Source organism: Girardinichthys multiradiatus, chromosome 2 (genome assembly GCF_021462225.1).
Source record: "Girardinichthys multiradiatus isolate DD_20200921_A chromosome 2, DD_fGirMul_XY1, whole genome shotgun sequence".
Classification (NCBI taxonomy): domain Eukaryota; kingdom Metazoa; phylum Chordata; class Actinopteri; order Cyprinodontiformes; family Goodeidae; genus Girardinichthys; species Girardinichthys multiradiatus.
In genome coordinates this window covers 34,007,843-34,014,000 of record NC_061795.1, presented here as the reverse complement: position 1 = coordinate 34,014,000, position 6,158 = coordinate 34,007,843, and positions in this window count along the sequence as shown.

Genomic DNA, 6,158 nt, shown 5'->3' with positions numbered 1-6,158 from the left:
ATCAGGTCTGAAAAAAAAGGAGGTGAAGGGGGACCACGCGTCCGTGATCAAATTAAAGGAAAAAAATGGTAATTACTCATCCGTCCAGGAGGGGAAAAGATGAACCGTTAGTCGACTGCATTACACAAGGAGGAAAACTCATCTCCTTGGACATAGAACTTCTGAGGGTTTCCACCTGCGCCTACGAACCAAGGGAAAAGAAATGTAAGGGAGTCAATCCTGGTTTGTAACCAACTATGCAGTGTGTTATCTCAACAGAATCCAATGTTTAACATGGGTTTAGGTTTAAACAAATTAGCTCTTTCAAATGATGATGGAATTTAACATAACTCCTGCTTCTGAGACATTTTAGATCGGAAAAAGGAGAGGAAAGAAAAGTAATATAATAATAATGGAACTGCACTACTTAGGCTATCAGCCAGGTGTGTTTGTGGAGGTTGCAAGGTGTCTGCTGAGGTGGACTTTAGGATTTTCTTTACTAAATCCAGCCAAACTCAACAAATAGGTATCCGTGCCTCGGTGAGACCGCCTACAGATGAACCAACCTCTCTTAATAAGACTTTGCATGAAATCTCTGGCAGCATGTGTGTCCATTAAATCATTCTTAATCACTTCTGTGAGGGTCTGCAGTGCATGCAGAGGGTTATTGGAAAAATAGCGTGCAACTTGCAGTTTAACACTGTGTATACCTGACAGGTAGTTATATTTTTAACAGTTCCTGTTGGAGAAAGTTGTTAGTGGTTAATTCATGTTAGTGGGAGTTTTGAAACATGCACATCTTTAAACTGGTCCTACGCACTGGTCTCTCCTTTCCCGGACATGGAGACAAGCTCTGTTCTTGGGGAGGAGAGTTCGATGTAGAACTTAATCTGGTTCGGCAAAAGAGCAGCAGCTAGGATGACGGTGTCATTTGGTACTGACTTAATGAAGTTGCATGTCACAGTTAGGAGGAATTTGTTACCTCCTGCTAATTTTGGAGCTGTTTCGACCCAGTTGGTCTGAAGGTGGAACCAAAGTAATGTAACCCCCCTTCGCTGAAGCGGAGGTTGACCGATTGGCTGGGATAGCTGAAACTGGCAGCAGGCTAAGCATCCTTGGATGTAGACCTGAGTGTCGTGAGACATTGGAGGCCAGTACACCTTCTGTTGGAGGGTGTGGAGTGTGGCTTTGTAGCTCCTATGGCCCCCTACAGGATAGTGGGCATAGGCTAATGTGACCCCCCTTTGGTCTGTTGGAACAATGCTGAAAGCATGGGAGAGCTGTTTTATGCCAACCTGCACACTGGAGGTGCACACTCTGGCTGTCTTAAAGAGAGGACGGAGCCCGTCTGCTAAGAGGAGTGCATGGCTGTGTTGTGCCTCAGTTAAAAGGGGATCTTCTTGGCACACGCAGTCATACAGCTCTCTACCAGTTGATAACTGCACTAGCCAGAATGCTAGAAGCACTTCTGGTATGAACATGGTTTCCAGGTGTACACCTTCTACCACTTTGGGTTGTAAGTTTTCACACCTGGGTTCTTTAAAGAGCAAAGAAATTATGCATAACTGCATCTGGGAGGAGTTTTCTGGGTGGCTGGGTGTAGCTGTGTCCCAGAGGTGCCCATGTCTGGCACTGACGAGGACCTGAGAGGTTCTTTGGGCTCCTCTAAACTGGCTACCTGGTTTGTCACCAAGGATGGTTTGCTGCTTACACCCAGTGGTGTTTGCACCTCCGCCTGGACCCAGAGTTGGTCCTGGTGGCAGTCAATGAGTGGGGCCAGCCTGTCCAGCAGGTCCTGGCCACCAAGGAAAAGCTCTGTGTTCAATGTGCACATATAGATGGGGTGCACCAGAGTCATGTCTTTGAGTGTGATGTCCATCTCCACCCAGCTGGTGATGCTTACATCACAAGCTTCAGCCTGAAATAGTTTAATGAGAGAGAGCATGGCTCTACTCACCTCCTCGAACAAGACTGACCCCATCAGGTTGATATATGATCCTGTTTTAAAATAGAAACTCAGTTTGACATGTCCTCCTATACTAGTGAGATGGTATAGGTAACCTGTATGTTCATTTTGATTCAGTTTACTTAAGAACCGTGGAAAAGTGGTTTGTTGTGTTTCTCCTGGAGAGGTCCCAAGGGGTTCTTGGAGTTTCCCAGGATTGTCTCCCCATCCGTGCAGGTAGACTCTGATGGCTGTAGAGACTGGGTCCACGCCTAGTCGTGTTGGCGGGGGATTTGGATCCGGTTTCACCGGATTGTCAGCTGCCTCTAATGATGGTGGAGGTTGGGCGCATGCCTGGCGCACTGCTTCTGTCAGAATCTTGCAGATGTCAACCTCCATCTCTCTCCTCGGGTTCCATCCTGCATGTTGACTCTAACCTTTACCATCAGGCTTACCTTTGGGCCTCACATGATGGTCAGGTCGTCTGTTTGACCGGAAGTGGTCCGACAACTTTGACTGTTGCACGGGAGGGGGGTCAGCTCGTAACGTACGGTTTCATGCAGGTTGTGGAGGAATAATGATTTAAAAGCATGTTCCTGCTCTATGCTGGGAGCCTTACCACCTTGGAAGTAAGCGGCTCTCAGGCGCTGGTAATACTCTCTGGCTGCTTCGCTTTTATTTTGCTGGATAGCCAAAGCACCAAGTGTTGCGGAGTCCCGGTCCATGTACACAGAATATTCTTCCCTTAAAGCTTCGCAGAGGGTTGAATAATGGTCTCGAACTGCAGGGGGCAGGCTCTCCATGAAAATATGGACACTCCTGGATGTTGTCTTCCAGATGAGATTCAGCTTTTCCTGTGTTGATGGGCAGCACAGGTCTAAAAGGCAGCATTTGACTTCCCTAACATAATCATCAATGTTTGATTCCTCATTATTAAGGTCAAAACGCCCTATGCCTTGGGCAAGAGACTCAAGTTGGCGTGTGCACGATGCCCTCTCAGGGATTGGTGCTGGCCCATCTGAGTCATCATCTGAAGGTTCACTCCTGCTGCATCCCTTGTGTGTCAGGGCATCACGCTTCACCCTTGGGGGAGGCACTGGAGGCTGCTCATGGTACAATGGTGGGCCCTGTGCTCCATGGAATCGGGTCCTGGGCAGCGGTTGAGGGCGGTATGAACCAAATGAGTCCCCGAGATGGCTCTCCTGTCGCCTTGGCGGAGATGAGGGATTGTAGAGAAGGGTCCTGCAAGTCAAGTGTGAAGGCTGCTCGCCCCTAAAACTTGAACCATGTGCTTCTAGTGAGTCCACCGCCAGGTATTGTTCATGGCTGTCTACTACAGTGGGGTCGGAAACCGCACCACTGAATCTAATCTGCCTACTCATACCTGTTCTGGAGTCTGTGGATGTGTGGGCAAAACCACAAGCTTGGGAAGGTTGCCTCTGGAGAGCAGCTTCTATGATTTCCAACTCTGAGTGGAAGGTTTCTCTTAGGGTGTTGCACGTGTGGCTCAGCTTCAGAGACAGGATTTATCTCCACACCCCTGTCATCTGGGGATGGGGGTGTGTCCTGGCTACGCTCAGCTACCTCCAACCTTCTGCCTGCTTCCAACCTCTCTTCCACTTCTAACAGTTCACACCTAGTTGCCTCTGCTGTCTGCAAAGTATTATTCAGCATAAACTGTAGTTTATAACGCTGTTCAACTTCCAACCTATATATATACCTATATATATATATATATTGCAGAATAATGGGTTTTCCTTAAAATGGGCACACAGGTTTGACCGTTCAAACTGTGGCTTACCCAAGTTTATGCTTTAATGGAATTGATTAAGCAAAACACACACAAAACATTTTTTGAAACAAAACCCAAATTTTCAAATAAAATTTTAAAAGTGGCATAAATAAAACTAAAACATTCAACACTATTCTTGGCTTCAAATGAATATTAGTGATGCATACCATGGGTAATTTACTTTCTTGCAGGGCATACCAAGTTAAACAACTAAAGTTAGTTATGCGAGTCTGGTTAAAACATGCTTCACACACACAAGAAAACCCAGCAAAAATGCATAAATTTCAGAGCAGAAGTGGCAATGAATGATCAATAACTTGATTTTAGCTCAAGCTATGTCCTTTGATCATCGGTGATGGGATCATCTACCTGTGTTAATAAAACTAATCAAATTACTTAAATTCTGTGGCAGCAACTGTAATTCTCACTAGACCACAAGATGGCACTAAATGCCTGTCTGCAGCAGAGAAAATCCTGTTGCAACTGCAATTCTCTCAGTGGCCATCAGACCATGTTGTTGCTTTGTCCCTGACTGGGAGAGTGTTAGTTGCAGCTGTAGTTAAACCAAAGGCAGATGGGATGCCTCCTACTGTGCCAGGAATTTTTGGTTGCTCTGGCAACAAGCTGACTGCGCGACAGCTCTTAGCCAGCAGGGATTGCTTTGACAAGCTGGCAATTTACGCTGAATTTCACCATAAACTACACAAAACATCCACCTTGCGTCCACAAAAGCACCGTAGAAAAACTATTATTACTATTAGGAGTATATTATTACTTCTCTGCAGCAGAATTGAGCCAATATTAGTTAAGATACATCCTCCAGCTTACAACTGCAAAATTTTACCAAATCTCACAACAGAGTTTCCAAGATATCACAAATATGTTACTTCGTGCAACAGTGGTATTTGTCGTTTTAAGGCCCACCCAGGGACGCCAATTATGTAAGGATTAATTAATATTTATCAAGAATTATAATTTAAAATCATAATTTAAAAAAATAATAATTTCTTAACCAAAATCATTACTTACAAATAGAAATCAGAGATGTCCTCTGGTGTTGTGATTATGGGCTCAAAGCTCTTTAATAATTAAAAATTATTAACCAAACCACAAATTGTCACTGTTTATTCAACCACTTCACCGAAGGTGGGGGAACTTCGACCTTGTTTTGACAGATAAATCACTCTTGCACTAAATAAACACAAATGCTTCTCTTAATTATATATATGAAGATTTATGGAAGCCGGTGTTGGCGTGGTCTTCGATCGGCAAATAAATCTCCTGATCTTCTCGTATCAGACAGATTTCCAGCTTTCAACCGCTTCCGGGAATGGCCTTGTGGAGCAAAAGTTCACCTGCGAGCTTTTGTCTCTCCAGATATGCGCCTATGTTGCGCTGTCCTGTGAGACAGGTGGGAAATGGCAACGCAACTCTGCATCTCAGCCGGTTTACACTCCCAGTGACATCAGAGCTGCGACGTCTGTTGAGCTGCATGTGTCAAAATATGCGACCAAAATGGATGGCCCCAACAGGTTTATAAATCATTGTGCTGAACTGAAGGTAGATTGGGATTCTGTCAGTTGAACTGTTATTAATGGGTTAGATCAAAATTATTATTTTTAATTCAAGTATTGCTTGTATAGTAATCCAAATTATATTTTATTCTTTTCAACCCAATTTAGTAGCTTTAATGTTAGCCACTTTAACCTATAGTTAGGTTCGAAAACCTATCCCTTGGGGCATTGTGTTGTGTAGTGGTAGAGCGGGAGCGCCATGTACAGAGACTATAGTTCTCGACGCAGCTGCCCTGGGTTCAATTCCTGACCTTGAGACCTGCTGCATGTCTTCCGCCCTCCTCTCTCTGTCTGTCTCTGTCAAGTACATGTCAATAGAGGCCATTAGAGCCAAATAAATCACAAAAATATAACCTAACCCAGTGTGCTGGGCAAAACCCATTGCCGAACCTCGTACTCGTCGTCTTCCGCTTATCCGGGACCGAGTCGCGGGGGCAGCAGACTCAGCAGAGACACCCAGACGTCCCTCTTCCCAGACACCTCCTCCAGCTCCTCCGGCAGGAGCCCAAGGCGTTCCCAGGCCAGCCAAGACATAGTCCCTCCAGCATGTCCTGGGCCATCCCCTGGGCCTCCTCCCAGTGGGACGTGCCTGGAACACCTCCCGAGGAAGGCGTCCAGGAGGCATCCGGTATAGACGCCCGAGCCACCTCAACTGGCTCCTCTCAATGTGGAGGAGCAGCGGTTCTAGTCTAAGCCCCTCCCGGATGACCGAGCTTCTCACCCTATCTCTAAGGGAGAGCCCAGACAGCCTAGGGAGGAAACTCATTTCAGCCGCTTGTGTCCGGGATCTTGTTCTTTTGGTCATGACCATCTTTTGGTTCATGGCAATAGGTGAGGGTAGGAACGTAGACCGATCGGTAAATCGAGA